Below are 19,352 nucleotides of genomic sequence, written 5' to 3'. Positions count from 1 at the left end.
TTTTAATTTGTGAGAAAAATTTACAAAAGCAGTTCCCATTCAATAGATGGTGTGGATGTGAGTGATCGATACCATTAAAAAATCAAATATCATGAGATTAGGAAATATCAAAAGTGAAATGTGCTACATGCAATAAGATATAACCGATGCAAAACTTGAACTAATACAGGAGAGGCGCTGGATGCTGCATGCTTGGGCTAGATTTTCAGGCTACCTATACACTTCATTGCCTTTGCAGCACGGTTTCCATTGCAAAACTGCTTCTCTGTGGTTGGCTCCACCTACACGTCAGTAGGTACTTCCTACACTAACACCGTAACTCCATCAAGGGATATTTTATCCATGTCTATGCTAGCTATTTCCCCCCCTCCATTGCCTTTGTTATGTTTTCATCAGCTTGATTCCCCCCCCCCCCAGCACATTAATGTTAGTCAACTATTGTAATGAGAACAAATGGAAGCTTCACAGTACCTTTCAATGAGAGCCAACAAAAATTGTTTTAATAAACATTTCTATCAGAACATCGCAATCCTTACACTGGGCACAGACACCTCTTTAATTTTGACCCTGTTTGGAACACAATAGAGATGTAACGATGCAAGTGATATTCTTTAATGAACATCAAAGTATTTCCAAAGGAACAATGACATAAGTTGCAGTAAAAGTACAGATAAAAAAACACAGCTCTGTTCTGAAAAAGGGAGAGGGTTCAATTATGAATATTTAGATGGTCATGGAGAAACGTACAAGATGAACTAATCTGGAAGACAATTATTTGGGCACATTCTGTGCTGTACAGACACTTTCACTTTAGGAAAGTATTAAGAGGCCACTAATATAACCATAGCATAAATAAATAACACTGCTGCACCAAGTGTCTTGATAGGACTGTTACAGACAATAGATAAACAGAGATAAGGAAGAAATTGGAAAAATTCCGTCTAAGGACAGTCTGCACATGATTGAAACAGCACTGCTAAAGAACCTTCAGAGGTAGTTCTAGCCAAGTAACCTAGACTTCTACCCTCATATAAATTATTCTGGTTGATTTAGAACAATCTAATGTTCCCCTTAGCTGTTCCATAACTAATTATATTGTACGACTCTTTAACTATACACCCATAACTGAAATATATGGTACATTCAGCTCTGCCCTCTCAAACAGTGGTAGTTTACTCTGGTAGTAAAGTATTTCCTTTCAACTGGTGTGGCAGATCCAAGTGAAGAGGTGTAAATTAGTGATGCATTGGCAGTGTGGCCAGAACAGATATACTGTATCATAGAGTCAGCAGTGGTGTTGTGGTAAATTTTGAAGTGCAGGCGCTCATCATGACAGTCCCCATAGCCACACTCCCCAAGGAGAGTCCAAAAATTCAGGCAGTTGTGTTGATCTATATTAAAAAAAAAAACAAGTTCCAGCAGTTTTCATCTCCACCAGCAGCAGGTCTTTTATAAAGCTAATGGGTCTGAATTGTGTATTCAAGACCAAGCCACTCCAGAATACTTTGCACTACAACAGGGAACTGTATATTGTGGCTGGGAAAATTAATTCCCCCCCAGCTACTGTGCAGATTGCAGCTAAGCTCAGAGGGATCAGCAAACAAGGAGCTCTGAGGGGTGGATGGCAGATGATCAGACTTTGCCTCCCTGTGAGCCCTGGCTCCACTAGGCCACTGAAAGTCAGTGTATGCCTTATTTCAGCCTTATTTCCCCTAACTTGGTGCCCTCCAGATATTTTTGGACTGCCACTCTCAGCAGCCCCAGCCAACATGACCAATGGTGAGGGATGCTGGGAGCTGTAGTCCAACACATCCAAGCTGCAAGGAAATGGAGTGATTCCTCCATTCACTTGCACAGGAGGGGAAAAAGTCCTCCTTGCCAAAAAATGGCTGGGGGCAGGGTGACATGCAGCCCATCACCACCACCAAGGACCCTTGATTTTCGGGGTGTGTGTGTCACTATAAACCCTATACAACACCCTATACAACCCAATGGAGACCACAAAGGAGGAGATCAAGTGCAGCGGGCCCAGTGGAATTAACTCCACTGTACTAGCACTTTGGATTGGATGGGTCTTCACACTGGCAAGAATCTGTCTGTCTGTCTGTCTGTCTGTCTGTCTATCTATCTACTATCATCTATCAATCAATATTTATGAATGGCTACCAATGTATAAGAACAGGTCTTTGTACAGAAGATGATGAGATTCCCTTCCTGGGAATGCCCATTAGAAAAGACATGTTTTCACTAGGCGCTGAAAAGCCAGAAGGGTTGTAATCTGTCTAATTAATAGTGGTAGGGAGCTCCAGAGTATGGGAATTACAGTATTTAGGGTGTCTCTACATTAAGCAAAAAACCCGCAAAAAACACATCCTTTCCAGAGCTTCCTGGTTTTGATTTCTTTGCGGGATTAGGAAGGGCTTCTTTACATGGCAGCCAAGTGCCTTCCTCCCTCCCTGGCATGTGTGCAAAGGAGGGGGGAGTCTTGTTCTCATAGCTCACAGCCCCCAGGAAACCTCTGACTTACTTCTGAGTAGACATAAAATGTAAGATTGTGCTGTAAGTCTGCAACCCTTGGCACACTTATGTGGGAGTAAGCCGCATTGAAGTCAATGGGACTTACTTCTGAGTAGACATAAGATCACCCTGTAAGTCTGCAACCCTCAGCACACTTACTTGGGAGTAAGCCCCATTGAACTTAATAGGGTGCTCTGAAACAACAGAGGGCATTACTTCTGAGCTTGGTAGGGTGGGAGATCAGATGTGTCTCCCTTCATTGTAGGGAGGCATTTTACCCTCTTCTCCCTCCAACTGAGAAATGCGGAGGCAGGAGTCGCAATCAGCAGCGATTCTTGCCCCCACGCCTGTCAAATCTGCTTCCGTGCAACCCCACTCCCATCCTCAGTGCCTTCGTCATCCTGACTGTGCCCACAACAACTGAAAACAAATGCCCAGAGCAGGCAGACACAGCGTTTTCTTCCGCTATTGGAGAATTTCACGGGGATATTATGGTGCTCCGATTTCATGGGCTGGGGAAAATACCACATTTTTTGCGTCTGGGGGAAACATGAGAGAGGCTGGGGGAAATTGCAGGAGGCACCTTAGACAGTAACGGCATCATGTAAAGAGTCCACAAACTTCCGAAAGAGAGCCATCTCAATAGCAGGATAAAAGCTCCATGTGATGAACCCCTAAAGGTCCTATTTTGAGCCATGATGGACTGGACCTCCAAAAACTTGGGCACTGCCAGGAGGGTATCTCCTGATGAGTGCAGCAACCATGCAGGTCAGTAGGCAATCTCCGAAGTCCCGAGGCTCTTGGTCCTGAGTTGTTTATGGCATCGTAAACCAGCACCAAAATCTTAAACCTGGCCCAGCAGCATATAGGCAGCCAGTGCAATTCCCTCAGCAGAGGTGTAATATGCTGGTGATAGGGATGCCAGAGAAATCCGCCACAGACTCCAGTGAGGCAGGATTCTTTAGAATCTGGCCCCCGGAGTCTGTGGCAGAACAGACTGCTCCCCCCTGCCACCCCATGAAGTCTGATCGGGATGGACCCTACCTGGCACCTGCTGGTTTGGGTCCGTCGTCTTCGGTCCAAAGCCATCTGCTGCTGGGCTGCAGATGCAAATGGCGTCCGGTGTAGCAGACGCCATTTGGTCCCTGCCCTCAGCTGTGATAGGCTACGTAAATATTTACATAGCCAATCACGAAAAGAGCAGGGACGCAAATGGCGTCCGCTAAAACATTTGCGTCCCTGCTCTTTGCCATGATAGGCTACGTAAATATTTACGTAGCCTATCACGGTCAAGGGCAGGGACGCAAATGGCATCTACTACTCCAGACATCATTTGTGTGGTAGCAGACAGAAGTCCAGCTGCGGACGGGCCCAGCTGGCAGCTCTGTGGACTCACCGCCGAGTGGAGCTGGCCAGGGAGGATTCTGGGGGGAGGGATGGATCGCATCCCTCCCCGTGGACCCCTTCAGAGGACTGGTAAGTGGGTTTCATACACCCCTAGCTGGTGATAAGCTGCTCCCAATACCAACCTGGTTGCAGCATTCTGCAACGAACTGCAGCTTCCAGGCAAACCTTAAGGGCAGCCCCACATAAAGCGCACTGCAGTAATCCAGTTTTGACGTTACCAGTGCAGGGAGCATGGTGATCAAGGAAAGGTCTTAACCGTCTTACCCGCTGGAGCTGGTGAAAAGTACTCCTAGCCACTGAAAACACCTGTGCCTCCAGTTTCGGTGCTGGAATTGCCCCTTCTCATTAGGACTGGATTGAGTGTCTAGAAATTCAACAGGCCTGTCTGTGAAATACTGAATAACCATCCCATCTTCAGAAAATATGCCTGCAAGGTAGGGATGGTGGAGAATTTCTCCACGAATCTCCGGGAGGCCGAACGCCAACGCATTCGGCCCCCCGAAATTGGTGGTGAAATTCTCCGCCGGCCTTAGTTTGGCACATCTAGTCTACGTAAAGATTTACGTAGACTACGGCGAAAATAAGGGCAACGCAAATAGTGTTCCCTTATTTTCGCCGTAGTCTACGTAAATCTTTACGTAGACTAGACATGCCAAACTAAGGAACACAAATGGCGGCACCCCATGGGCACCGCCATTTGCGTACGGACTTTTTTTTTTTTCCAAACTCACCTGTGATAGGCTACATGATGATTTACATAGCCTATCATGGCTGACTTTGGAAATCTAGCCGTGATAGGCTACGTAAATCGTTACGTAGCCTATCACGGGTGTTCTTTTTTTTTTTACTATATTTTTTTTTTTCGCGGCTGGGTAGACGGGGTGCTCCTCCACGGCCTGAATTTCGGCGGCGTGGGATGGGGCGCCTCCCCCCCAGCCTGAATTTCGGCCGGGCGAGGCGGGGCGCCTCCCCCCCTCGCCTGAACTTCGGGGGGAGAAGCGAAGCGCCTCCCTCCCACCGCGAAGCAAGCTGCGGGACAAGGTAAAGTCCCTTTCATCCATCCCTACTGCAAGGTCAACTGGGGAGATGTTGTCTTTTAGCCAGGAGTAAGCACCGCATGTGAGTGAGCTGCACACAGTGACCTTTTTTTCCGTCCAAAGCATTGAACATTCTTTCCAACAGCCTGGTATGTGTGACTGCACGGTTAAGTCTGTGACAGCCCAAGAACATTAAGTGGGTGTGAGTGACTAACGATAACTTGTCTTCAGGCTCTTATTTTAGTGAGCCACATTCACAACCATATGCCTATACAGTGAGCATTGTCGATGCAGCACTTTGCTCGGAAGCTGCGGTACTTTGTGCCTCATCATGCACATGGTCTCTAGTAGCTCAACAAATGCTTACGGTTACCATTAGCTTGTGCCCTGGGAGGCTGCATGGCAGGTGAAGTACATAAAAGAAGACCTCTGATAGTACACCCCTTTTGCTGTCCACACTGTAGGTAAGCTGAGTGCACCCAGATATTTTGGACTTCAGGCCCCAGCCAGCATTGCTAATGGTCAAGGATTCTGGGAGTTGTAGTCCAAACATGGGAGTTGTAGTCCAAACAGCTGGAGGACACCTGATTGGGAAGGCTACTGTAGAGGAGGGGAGTTAAGGAACCCATTGCTTGTTTGTTGCCTCATGTGATTGGCAGCACAATTCTTTACTTGTTTACTCAGAAGTAAGTTGCATTGAGTTCACTGAGGCTTATGCCTAGATAGGTGGGTATGTGATTGCAGCCTGAAATGAATAATAATAAGCAGATAGGGACTATATGGGGATCCATATATGAAACCTATATGGGGATCCAGATGTGAAATCTATATAGGGAGCCAGATGTGAAATCTTTGGAGGCCAGACTGAGCTCTTGAGCTGTAAGTTGCCTGTCCCTGAATGATCCTTTTCCCCCTTCTTCTATTTGCAATAATCAAATATGCATTAACATTGTTTCTTTGAAATCAAGTAAATGATGAAGTGTTTGTGGGAATTGGCTAAGAAGAACTTTTTGATTTGGTTATGTGTCCTTTTGAATAAGGAAAGAATATATATTTTCGAAGTAATAATAAATTTGCTTGACATTCCAATTGGCAGTAATTTGCTTTTCACTCAGTGCCTCTGCACTTGAAGAAGAAATGGAAGATTCCAATTTGTTACAGAGCAATTAGATGGCATAAGGTCCTAGATAGTTTTCACCTACAGAGTGAGGGTTGTCACAGACTATGAGACACATTGGCAGTATCCTCTCATAAGTGCGGCCAGATGGCAAGTGTGTGCAAAGAGAGTTAATGAGCCTTGGTGACTTGTAAAGGAAGTCTGTGTATTCTGCCAGGAACTTCCTTGAATAATATATGGATCATGCAGATGAAATGTCATTTTTATAGTGCAAAGCTTTTAGCGATACACTTGGCTTTCATTTGTTAACATTTTTTATATTGCCTCATTTATTGCCTTACTTGGTTTAGTTAACAGCAGACCCCTGTTTTGCTCACAAACTGAATTTGGCTTGTGACTGGAGAAGTAGAGGTCATCATAGCAGTATGATAAAGACAGTCACATGCAATTGCTGTGTCTCGTGTTTAGACATTACAGTGATCTCAATGAACAACATTTCAATGTAATGTCAATAAGGTAGGAGTCCTCTGTCCATGTGACTAAGTTTTGTATTTGGTCACTCTCTTATTTGGAAGAAATATCATGTAACCCAAACTTCAGATAGAAAACCCATGAAGCCTTAAAGGGACTATGGCGGTCTAACTGCACAGAGGATCTTAACCTAATGCTCCTTAGCTGGAAAGTATTTGAGATGCTTTCTCTGCACAGTGTAGTAATGGTGAATGCATCTATTCTGGACCTAACAGGTGAGGGATTGAATTTCAACCACAGAGGGCATCCTCCAAAAAGAGCATGAGGTCACAACCTTCCCAGAAGACACTGCTCACACCTGTGAGTGCTGCTGGGTGAGCAAAATCTGTTAATCACTCATGTAGCAACTGGCAACAACATGGGATATTTTTATATCACTTAGTTAACTCCTTTTGTATTGTTAGCGAATGAGTACAGCAGAAGAGCTGGAACACGGCTTATTTGAATGCAGTGTTAGTTACTAATGTTGAATATGCCGCACCCCGACCGAAACAAAAACAAACCCGCATCCTGCACATATAATTATGATTAATAACCAGGGTTGCTAACAATGAATTGTTTATCACAGTAACAACAAAAATACACACCATCAACAAGCAAAGAGGGATTATGATGGGAAGAACTTCTTTGAAGGACATGGTTCTCATATTCTGTTTTAGGACCAGTTCCCACATGATGGTAGTTCCCGCATGACTGCCTCAGAAGCGGGCAGGGTCACCACTGGGATTACAGCTGGGCCCAGTTAAATATGGAGGCATCTGTCTGTGAACTCCACACAGGTGATTTATACTCAGCTCTTTTCTAAGCTGATGCTTTCAAAGGAATTGGTGTGGCTGCATATATGCTACCCTAATAGACTCACCTGTTCACAAACTGTGAGCCCCCCAGGAGCCCCATGTACTTTTGTGTGTCTACCGTGTGTCTACTCTGCCATGGGGCCAATTGAAATGTCAGAGTGTTGGCGGCTTTAAATTAAAGTGTACAGACAATACAAGCTTACTCAAAAAGATGATGAAATACCAAAAGCAACTGATTGCTAAAACATTGGTATTAAATGCTGTGCTATCTATCAAAGAACTCAGAATACAAGTACATTCATAAGCCATCAATAATAGATTTCCAAAAGTGCAAACAGGGCAGACTCTATTAATATCCTTCCATGAATGGGATTGACTGAATAAGTCCTGAATACATCAAAGGTGGCTTGAAGTTGTAAACTCATTGATGGCTCCAAACATAAATTCTTCTCTTGCTCCTAGTTGGAAGCTGTTCCAAGCTTTTACATCAGGGATGCAGAACTTGAGGCCTGGGTTCTCAATCTGGCCCTCCAGTGGTCCCCAGAAGGCCACACCCCTTTCTCTGGCCCCACGCCCTTTCCCCCAACCACCGACTGTTTGGTGGTTTCCCAGCTTTTGAACAGTTTTCTCCCCATTTTAAAAGGTTGAAACGCCTCTCCTAACATTTAATTACAGGCGGTAAGACCTTTAAATGAAAACATGCAGGTATTTGGGGGCTTTTTGGTCCACCTCTTTTGCCTTTGGCCTCGCTAGTACTGGAATGCAGCCCTAGAGAGCTTCTCTGAAGTGGAATTTGGCCCTCAGGCTGAAAGATGTTTTGCATCCCTGCCAAGAGACCAATGTTTCACAGTCATAAGTTTTAAACATTACAAGTGCTGCATAGCCATGTTAAGAAACCTAAACGATGCAAGTCACTGAAACGTTAGTACCACCGAGTTGTGTCCCTGTAGAAATTGTACATTAGTAACATCTATTGTTACTTTTGAAGTATATCCTGCTACATTGGCTTTAATCATTACCAGGACTTTCTATGACCCATCTTCATCAGTATATCTAAAACTAGTATTAAAATAGTACATGAATTTGAAAGGTTCTAGCAGTTGCTTCAACGGCTGTTAAATTTATCTTGTGATTCCCTTTTCTGGAATCATGTACAAGTGGATTGCCCTTTTAATTCACTTATCTCCATACTACGAACTCCAAGTTCATTTCACATACCAGAAATATATCTATTTCCCATATCAGAGGGTATGGGCTGTGTGTCATAGCTGTAAGGAGCTTGGCAGTCATGTCGACCAAAAAAGGAAGCTAAAGTGGAATCGCTGTGCCGGCTACACAGCACTTCTAATTCAAGTGCCTCTGTAAGGCATTTTAGAACACACTGGATGGTTCCCCCAACATAGATGAACTCAGATGTCTTTGGTTTGCCCCTTCAACTATATTTTCTCTGTAAACAGAAACTCAATCACAGCCAGGCCTGAGTCAGCAACTGTACTAGAACAAGGCCTATGGTGAAGCTTTTAATTTGTAACCTGAGGCCTTTTGAGATCGCAAGAATAATTATCACATGGATCAGCAATGAGAGAAGCCCCTTAAAGGATGTGTGTGTGAGCTGTTCTCACACTGTTCATGTCTGTTGAATCTATTTTTCAGATGTTAGAGGGGATATTTCCCCATTTACTCTGTTGCTCTTACTGAATGCAGTTCTTCATTTTATATTGTGTAAACATCTTCTATACTCCCCCTTCATCATTGATTCCAGGGTGGTATATATCAAATAAAATGCAACAGGTAAAAATAACAAATCAGATAGAAAACAATGGTAACAGCAGCAGGAGGCAGACCTCAGAAAAGTACTTAAAATACTTAAAAGGCTTTCATACTGAATTATTTTAGGCTATAATCCTGTACCCACTTTCCTTGAAATAAGCCCTATTGAACTCAGTGCATCTTACTTCACAGTAGACACACATAGGATTGTTAAATCCTTCTTCTGGCACCTAAAATATAGCAATGTAGGTACTAGGGGAGACTTTCCAAAAATGGGGTGTCACAGCCCCAAAATCCCCTCTCTCTGGCTGCCATCCAGGGATGGGCAAACATGCGATGTCTGAGCTCACTGAGTTTCTCCGAATTACTCCTTGAAGCTCATTTTGCCTTGTTTGTGTTCCCGAACATGAGCATCTTTTTAAAATGATTTTTTTAAAGTGTATTTTTTAAAGTGCTCATCCAAAATGTACACTTTCCCCCCATAAGTGAAAGCATGGAAAGGTGGAATGGGGGGGGAGGTGCATAAGCACAAGTGTGCATTTTTAGAAGTGCACATTTTATTTTTTAATTAATCCTTTATTGTGAACTTTTACAAAACAAGACAACCTGAAAACATTACAAAACCTAAAAAAAGAGAATGAAATAAAAATAAAAATACAATATGTTCAAAATCCTCCATTTCTAACATTACAATATTCGAGAGAAATGGGGGAGGCGAGGTTACGCATAAACTTCAGTAAAAGCAGACCAAATATCCACATATAAGTCCATTTGCAAGTTACGCCTATATACCACTCTTTCAAATGTTGCTCTTCAGTCCATTGCGTTATAGGCGATGAGCTTTTATCCTTTCAATATCATAACCAAAAGGGCGCGAAAAATCCATTTACGCTGACCATGTGTTACATTTCAAGAAGCAGGTTAGTGGTTTAAAGAACATTTACAGCAGTAAATATTAAAGAGCTTTCCAATACAAAATTTATCCGTACAATAACTTCCTCCCAAAGGGAGGCAGCCATTGGGCATTTCCAAAACATATGAATAAAAGAAGCATTGACTGCATTACACCTCGAACAATTAGCTGAATTTGACAAGCCTTTACTAAAAACAGACATTGTGGCATCCAATAGACATGAAACAAGAGCTTTTGCTGAATAAGTCGTAACCGAAGATCCATTGAAATGTCCAATACAGACACCAAAATGGCAGTCCATTGATTAAGCAAAATAAGATGTTCCAATTCCCTGTTCCATTCCTGCTGTAAACCACTTGTGTCATATTTATTCATTGATAATAAATGTTTATAAACATGAATTGTAGGTCAGTACATCTGATCAGCTTCAATAAGTACTTCCAATAGCGAAGGAAACTCCAAGGCAGTAAAAGCAGCAGGACCAAATCTAGATACCAACAAATGTTTCAATTGCAAGTACTGCCATTCCGCTGAAGCTGGCAGATCAAATTGATCTCGCAAAGTTGAAAATACCAAAAACTCATAATCAACCCCCACTAATTGATCATCTTATCTGTCCAGTTCCGCCATAAAAACATTTTCTTGCCAATTTTTAAATCTGGATTTCCCCATAAAGTCAATTTATCATGGGAAAATGGATCAAACTGTAATTCATAGATTCATAGATTCATAGAATAGTAGGGCTGGAAGGGGCCTACAAGGCCATAGAGTCCAACCCCCTGCTCAATGCAGGAATCCAAGTCAAAGCATCCCTGACAAATGGCTGTCCAGCCTCGTCTTGAAGGCCTCCAGTGTGGGAGAGCCCACCACCTCCCCAGGTAATGGGTTCCATTGTCGTATTGCTTTTACAGTCAGGAAGTTTTTCCTGATGTTCAGCCGGAATCTGGCTTCCTGTAACTTCAGCCCATTATTCCGTGTCCTGCACTCTGGGATGATCAAGAAGAGATCCTGGCCTTCTTCTCTGTGACAACCTTTCAAGTACTTGAAGAGTGCTATCATATCTCCCCTCAGTCTTCTCTTCTCAAGGCTAAACATGCCCAGTTCTTTTAGTCTCTCTTCATAGGGCTTTGTTTCCAGTCCCCTGATCATCTTTGTTGCCTTCCTCTGAACCCTCTCCAGTTTGTCTGCATCCTTCTTAAAGTCTGGTGCCCAGAACTGGACACAGTACTCCAGATGAGGCCTAACCAGTGCTGAGTAGAGGGGAACTAGTACTTCCCGGGATTTGGAAGCGATGCTTCTATTAATGCAGCCCAAAATAGCATTTGCCTTTTTTGCAGCCACATCACACTGTTGGCTCATATTCAGCTTGTGATCGACAACAATTCCAAGATCCTTCTCGCTTGTAGTGTGGTTGAGCCACGTATCCCCCATCTTGTAACTGTGCATTTGGTTTCTTTTTCCTAGGTGCAGAACTTGGCATTTGTCCCTATTAAATGTCATTCTGTTGTTTTCTGCCCAGCGCTCCAGTCTATCCAGATCACTTTGAATTTTGTTTCTGTCTTCCAAAGTATTAGCTATCCCTCCCAATTTTGTGTCATCTGCAAATTTGATCAGCATTCCCTGCACCTCCTCCTCCAAGTCATTAATAAAAATGTTGAAGAGCACAATTGATGTGACATTGTACGCCAATGCACATTTTCTAACATGAACACAAGTGCGGGAAGTTGCAAAAAATTCCTGAGAATGGCGCTCCAGTTCACATTTGTGTTTGGGGTAGCGAATGGTACATGTTCTCATAATCTACAAACAGGAATGGAATTTTCATACATCCCTACGGCCACCTGCCTCATCACTGATAGCAGGAGCATCCAAAGGAGCTCATCAGTGGATGATGGCAGAGTACAGGAAGGGTGATATGGGAGCACTAGGTGTTCCTTTATGTACCTGGATTCCAAAACATGTAGGGTTTATAGGTAAGCGAGCAGCAGCACTGTGAATTGGGTTCAGAAACAGTTGGGCACCCAATGGAGCTCTTTCAACAATGGTGAAATATGTTTCTAGTGGGTTACACATAACCCCAGTGGGTTATGTTTAGCTATCATACATGGTTATGCACAAACATTTAACATAAAAATTGAATCAAGCAGAACTAACCTTTGTATATTGTCTTAAGTCCTCAATTTGTCATGTGGGCCAGCCGTGTGTCATTGCATGTTGCGTTTTAGATTTATTTCCTCTCTCCATGCTGTAGGGTTGCAATCTTTTCTCTCTCTCTCTCTCTCTCTCTCTCTCTCTCTCTCTGTCTCTCTGTGAGAGGCTCCTGAAATAAGAAATGCAAATATTTCTTTACCCAGCACAAACATACAGCATTCTAAAAATCTGGACAGTAAAGATTTCTTGGACAGTAACTGTATTTTCTCCCCCGCTGTTTTTAATGACTGGTGATTAATCTACCAAAAAGCTTGTTGTATGCATACTTAAGATTATGATATTATTGCATCCCATTAGATATTATCATCTTAACTATACTGACAACAACAACAAACATATTGGTGTATTAATCACCAGTCATTAGACACAACAGAAAGATTCATGACCATTTTTTTTGCCATCCAGATTTTCAAATTGTTGTATGTCTGTGCTGAGAAAAGGGTTGCTGGCAGTTGTGCCATAGACTTTCAAGAAGGAAGTGACACATTTAAAGGCCCTCATTCACACTGCAGGTGGCAACCACTTTTCCTATGGCAACATCCTGTGCTGCTTTGGTAACAGCTTCACTGGAGACTGGTCTGTTTCTGAGCAGAATTCAAAGTACTGGTTATCACCTATAAAGCCCTACATGGCTTGGGACCAGGCTACCTGAAAGACTGCCTTCTCCCATATGAGCTTGCTTGGGTTTTAAGACCATTGGGGGAGGCCCTTCTTTCGAGACCACCACCTTCAGAGGCACATTTGGTGGCAAGAGGGCCTTCTCGGTGGCTGCTTCCAGGATGTGGAACTCCCTGCCAAGGGAAGCCAGGTTCACTCCCTCTCTGCTCTTCACTGCCATTGCCACCAGCTGCCGTTGCTCCTCATCTTCTTGCTCCTCATTGCTATCACTTGCTTGCTTGATAGGCAGACAGCTAATGAGCAAATAGGCAGCAGCATCTGCGCCCTTTGCTCACCACCACCATAGTCTGGGCCACAGCAAGAGTCAGATGAAGAAGCAGGTTGCAATGTTGAAGGGAAGGAGCAACTCCAGGGGCCTCTTGTCAGTGGGCCCCTCCTGGGGTGCAGGCCCTTGGCAGGTGCCCAACCATGCCACCCTTTGATGACAGCCCTGATGCTAGGCCCAAAGTGGGGTGAATGCATTGTGAACGCATTGGCAAAGAAATAGATGGGCAGGTTTGCCAGTTCCGTTTGCCATCCATCACTGTGCTGTGCACATAAGATTCGGGATGTACGAATCCCTTACCTGGTTCCTGTCGGGGCATCTGCTGGTGGGGGGAGGCGATCCATTCCTCCCCGCTGGAATCCTGCCCGGCTGGCGCTGCTCTGCAGCCATGCCGTGGAGCTAGCGCCAGCGCCACTGGAGCCGCCGGCGCATCCGCCACCAGGTAAGTCTGTCCTGGGGGGATTCCGCGGGGTGGCAGGGTGGCGGGAGGCCGTTCCGCCACAGACTCCGGGGGCCGGATTCTTTAGAATTTGGCCTCACTGGAGTCCGTGGCAGAATTCTCTGCCATCCTTACATAAGATATGAGCAAGAAGTGCACAGCACAGTACTCTGTGAGCTGTGTGGCTCTGAAGCAGGAAGTTGCTTCAGCTGCTGCAGCACAAGCTTGTTCCTTGAGAAGCTTCAGTGGAGCAGCAGCTAAAATGGCAGCCCAGGACTGAACTGTCCTACCTTAGGGAGCACCTTCCCTCTCCCACTCATGTTTCTTTTTTTAAAAAAAAATCTGAGGATAACGTTCTACCATTCTTCAGGCAGGCAAGCTTGCTGGTGGCAAATCCACTGCAGAATGGGGAATCTGTATTTATTTCAGAGATGTATGGGCTGCCCTTCAGCATTGCTATTTTGAAGACCGCTAACAAACAAATGCAACATGTTAACCATAAAACCACTCGACCAAAACCCCCCCAGCAGATACAAATCTAAAATCTTGGCAACCAACGGGGAACCCCCCTCCCCATAAATTAAAGTAGCAGTTTAAAGGAACAAATAATAGAGTGACATATTAAAAAGAAAATGAAAAGGTCTGCTATCCAAAAGACATTGGAGTATGTGCCAGACAAACCTCTCTGGGGAGAATATTCAAACGTGCAGGGGCACAATGGAAAAGGTCCATCCCTTTGTCACCACCCACCTCACCTCCAAAGGTTGGGATATCCAGAGAAAGGTCTCTCATTATGACTTCAGTCTGTTAAAAAATCATAGGAAGGGAGGAGTAACTTCAGATACTTGGGCCCCAAGTAGTATGAGGCTTTGTAAGTAAGCACCAGCACTTTGCATTGTTCCCAGAAATCGACCAGCTGCTAGTGTAGTTAGAACTAGTGAAATACATTCATTTCGGCTGCAGTGAGCTCTCTCCCAGCAACTAGCCCTGTAACTAGTCCTCTGGATGTCTGTGATGTCCCCTGGGGGTAACATATACTAGGGAGAGGTCCTTCTCAGTGGTGACCCCTGACTATGGAACAAACTCCCCCACTGAGGCCTGTCTAGTGCTGAAATTGTCATATTTTCAGCACCAGGTAAAGATTGCCCTCTACTTTCAGGCATTTAATGGCATATGATGGGCTACTTTTGTCAGCTGACTTGAACCGGTATAGTGTTGAAATTGTTTACTGAAATTGTTTTTAGCTATTTACTCTTTTTAAATTTTGTACATTCAACAATTTTTAAAGCATATTTTATTGTTGTTGTTCAGTCGTTCAGTCGTGTCCAACTCTTTGTGACCCCATGGACCATAGCACTCCAGGCCTTACTGTCCTGCGCTCTCTCCCGGAGCGTGCTCAAGCCCATATTCATTGCATCAGTGATGCTATCTAGCCATCTCATCCTCTGCCATTCCCAATGAGCACTCAGGGTTGATTTCCTTTAGGATGGACTGATTTGACCTCCTTGCAGTCCAGGGGACTCGTAAGAGTCTTCTCCAGCACCACAGTTCGAAAGCATCAATTCTTCGGCGCTCAGCCTTCCTTATAGTCCAGCTCTCACAGCCATACGTTACTACTGGGAAAACCATAGCTTTGTTCAGATGGACCTTTGTCGGCAAGGTGCTGTCTCTGCTTCTTACTATGCTGTCTAGGTTTGCCATAGCTTTCCTCCCAAGGATCAAGCGTCTTTTAATTTCATGGCTACAGTCACCGTCTGCGGTGATCTTGGAGCCCAAGAAAATAACATCTGTCACTGCTTCCATTTCTTCCCCTTCCATATGCCAGGAAGTGATGGGGCCAGATGCCATGATCTTCGTTTTTTTTAATGTTGAGTTTCAAACCAGCTTTTGCACTCTCCTCTTTCACCCTCAACAAGAGGATCTTTAGATCCTCTTCACTTTCTGCCATTAGGGTGGTATCATCTGCATATCTGAGGGTGTTGATAATTCTCCCGGCAATCTTAATTCCGACCTGTGATTCATCCAACCTGGCATTTCTCATGATATACTCTGCATATAAGTTAAATAAACAGGGCGACAATATGCAGCCTTGTCGTACACCTTTCCCAATTTTGAACCAATCAGTTGTTCCATGTCTGGTTCTTACTGTTGCTTCTTGACCCTCGTACAGGTTTCTCAGGAGACAGGTAAGGTGGTCTGGTACTCCCATCTCTTTCAGAATTTGTTGTGATCCACACAATCAAAGGCTTTAGCGTAGTCAATGAAGCAGAAATAGACGTTTTTCTGGAATTCTCTTGCTTTCTCCATGATCCAGCGAAAGTTGGCGATTTGATCTCTAGTTCCTCTGCCTCTTCGAAACCCAGCTTGTACTTCCGGTAGTTCTCGGTTCGCATACTGCTGAAGCCTAGCTTGTAGGATTTTGAGCATCACCTTGCTGGCATGTGAAATGAGCGCAATTGTACGGTAGTTTGAACACTCTTTGGCATTGCCCTTCTTTGGAATTGGAATGTAAACTGACCTTTTCCAGTCTTGTGGCCACTGTTGAGTGTTCCAAATTTGTTGGCTTATTGAGTGCAGCACTTTAACAGCATCATCTTTTAGGATTTTAAATAGCTCAGCTGGAATACTGTCAACTCCGCTAGCTTTGTTTTTAGTAATGCTTCCTAAGGCCCACTTGACTTCACTCTCGAGGATGTCCGGCTCAAGTTCAGTGACCACACTATCATGGCTATCAGGGACATTAAGATCTTTCCTGTATAGTTCTTCTGTGTATTCTTGCCACCTCTTCTTAATCTCATCTGCTTCTGTTAGGTCCCTGCCTTCTTTGTCCTTGATCATGCCCGTCTTTGCACAAAACGTTCCCTTGAGATCTCCGATTTTCTTGAAGAGATCTCTAGTCTTTCCCATTCTGTTGTTTTCCTCGATTTCTTTGCATTGTTCATTTAAGAAGGCCTTCTTGTCTCTCCTTGCTATTCTCTGGAACTCTGCATTCAGTTGGATATATCTTCCCCTTTCTCCCTTGCTTTTCACTTCCCTTCTTTCCTCAGCTACTTGTAAAGCCTCCTCAGACAGCCACTTGGCTTTCTTGCTTTTCTTTTTCTTTGGGATGGATTGAGTTGCTGCGTCCTGAACAATGTTACGGACCTCCGTCCATAGTTCCTCAGGCACTATGTCTATCAGGTCTAATCCCTGAAATCTATTCATAAGGGATATGATTTAGGTCAAACCTGAATGGTTTAGTGGTTTTCCCTACAAAATTGAAATTTCTTCAATTTAAGCCGAAATTTTGCAAGAAGCAGCTCATGATCTGAGCCACAGTCAGCTCCAGGTCTTGTTTTTACTGACTGTATAGAGCTTCTCCATCTTTGGCTGCAAAGGACATAATCATAATCAAATATTTTATTACAATGTTGTAATGCTGTCTAATGCTTTTAATGTTGTAGTTAGTATTTTTTTCCTGTGTGCAAATTGTTGTGAACCACACAGAGAGCTTTTGCTATTGGGCAGTATAGAAATGAAAATCATCATCATCAACATCATCATCATCTAAATCTAAAGTTTCCAGACAGTCTTCAAGGACAGCACATATATCACACATCACAGCAGTCTAGTTAGCAGAGCATGGAATAGTGTGCCCAGGGATGCAAGCCAGTTCCCCTCACTGTCTGTGTTCTGCTGGAGGGTGATTACCTTTCTGTTTTTAAAAGGCTCTGCAGCTTAAATTTTTGCCTAAATTCCAGTTTAAACAGAGATTATTGCAGCTGCTCTCTTTTAGACTACTTTCCACTGAGCTGCATAGGGTTTAATTCTGATTTCATTCATCTTGAGTCACCCTGAACTGCTAGCAGAAGGCGATTAATAATGTGACGAGGAAATACCTTCCTAGTTCTTAAGTTCTACCGCCGGTGTTTGTGGCGGTGCGCGCTGAGGGCCCCAGTGCTTGCGGTGGCCGCGCGCCCCCCCTCCTTCTCCTCGGTTCCTCCTTCTTACTCCCGAGGGCTCAGCGCGCCTGCAGCGGCTCCGGCTTTGCCGGCAGCCGCGGCGGAGGCGCACATGCTCGGGCGCCGCCCCCCTTCGCGGCCAGTGTTTGGTCGCGCCGAGACTTGCCCTCCAAGCGCCCGCCCCCTTCCTTTTCCCTCCTTGGGCAGTTGCCGTGCGCCTGCGCCGCCGCAGCCCCGCTGTTGCCGGCGGTCGCGGCGGGGGCGCGTTTGCGCGGGTGCCGCCCCCTCGGTCGGCACTTTTCACCCGACGGGGGCTCCGGCGGTTTTGAAGGCGCGGGCCCGGGCGTGCCGCCTCCAGTGCGCGCTCCCCTGCTGTGGCGCCTGCGCTCCCGGCAGCCGAACGCCCGCCCCTCCCACTTGCCTCCTCGGGCGGATTGCCGCGCGCCTGCACCGCCGCGGCCCCGGGGTTGCCGGGGCTCGCGGCGGGGGCGCGTGCCGCCCGTCAGGAACGCCAGTGGCTGTGCGGGCGCGTGCCTGGGCGCGGCGCCTTCTAGTGCGCTCCCCTGCTGGGGCGACCGTGCTCCTTTATTTAAAAAAAACCCAAAAACCGACAGCCAGGCACCCGCCCGCCCCCACCGGGGTCGCGGCTCCGTGGGGCGAGCGCCTGCTTGACATGCCGGCGGTCCCAGGTTTGACCCCTGGCAGCTCCAGGCAGGGCTAGGAAAGAATCCTGCCAGAAAACCCTGGAGAGCCCTTGTTGCCGTTGAATGTTGGCACTCTCGGGCTGGATGGAGCAACGGTCTGGCCCAGTATAAGGCAGTTTCCGATGTTCAACCAAAAAAACCACGCTTTGTTCTCGCCGGCGGTTGCACCGGCCTGGGCGCCGAACACATCGGTGCCGGCTCTTGCTGCCTCCCGCGAGCGTGGGGCGCTCATGGCGGCAGCACGTGCATCCCCCCCAAAAATACACAAACAAACTCGAAAATAAAACAAAATAACTACCTAGGGGCGCCCACGCACAGGAGCGGCTCCCATGGCCGCAAGCCCTTGCTGCGCCTCTGGGGTGCCGGGCTTGCAGCAGGCGGCAACTGCGCCCCCTTCAATGCCACTGTTTTGTAGTGGCTAGAGTGTTGGACTGGGACTTCAGAGTCCCAGGTTCGAGACTCCTTCCAGGGGCATCGTTAAGGCTGGAGCCCCTGCTGGGCATGCAGAAGGTCCCAGATCCAGTCCCAGCATTTCCAGGTAGGTCTAGAAAACCCCTATCCGAACCCCTGCAGAGCCATTGAGTGAGCCACAGATTCTCCACCCCTGCCCTATAAGCTAATAAGGTTAATGGCTAGACACACGGTGTCTTAAATGTGAACACATAGACACATACAGAGAGAGGGTCTATGTTTTTGAGCTCACCTCTCTAGCCACTGCCAGATACCGAGGGTGCCCCCCCCCCCCGGTCTGGCAGTAGCAGCGGCAATGCCGCCTGTTGCCCGGGGCGCCCAGTGACTAGCCCACTGGAACCTCCTGCTATGTGCTTTGACCCCTGCCGTATTTACTTCTACGGGTGGTGGTTGGTGTGTTGGACTGGGTCCGGGCACCCGGGCTCCTTGCTTCTTCTTGCCAATGTCATGCCAAGCTTACCTCACTTTCTACATCATGTCCCCCCAAGAAGGGCCAAGGTTGAAAGATCGAGAAGGGTTGGGCCCCGGAAGAGTAGGGCCCCGCCTCCCCTCCC

The 19,352-nt window shown here is 45.9% G+C and overlaps 1 long non-coding RNA gene across 1 annotated transcript; it reads right to left on the bottom strand.

The window, feature by feature from the left end:
• Window positions 1-474: 474 nt before the first annotated feature.
• On the bottom strand, window positions 475-18,014 carry LOC146340085 (uncharacterized). The gene is made up of 3 exons (XR_014784574.1): window positions 17,561-18,014; window positions 12,244-12,409; window positions 475-1,391 (listed from the first exon to the last, which is right to left on the bottom strand). It is a non-coding gene; the product is annotated as an uncharacterized LOC146340085 (long non-coding RNA).
• Window positions 18,015-19,352: the final 1,338 nt, after the last annotated feature.

This window comes from Heloderma suspectum, chromosome 7, assembly GCF_057233095.1.
Source record: "Heloderma suspectum isolate Gila_16-S chromosome 7, 16-S_ref, whole genome shotgun sequence".
In the NCBI taxonomy this organism is placed as follows: domain Eukaryota; kingdom Metazoa; phylum Chordata; class Lepidosauria; order Squamata; family Helodermatidae; genus Heloderma; species Heloderma suspectum.
The sequence above is the reverse complement of the archived record's forward strand: the minus strand, read 5'-3'. Positions and strand labels throughout refer to the sequence as shown.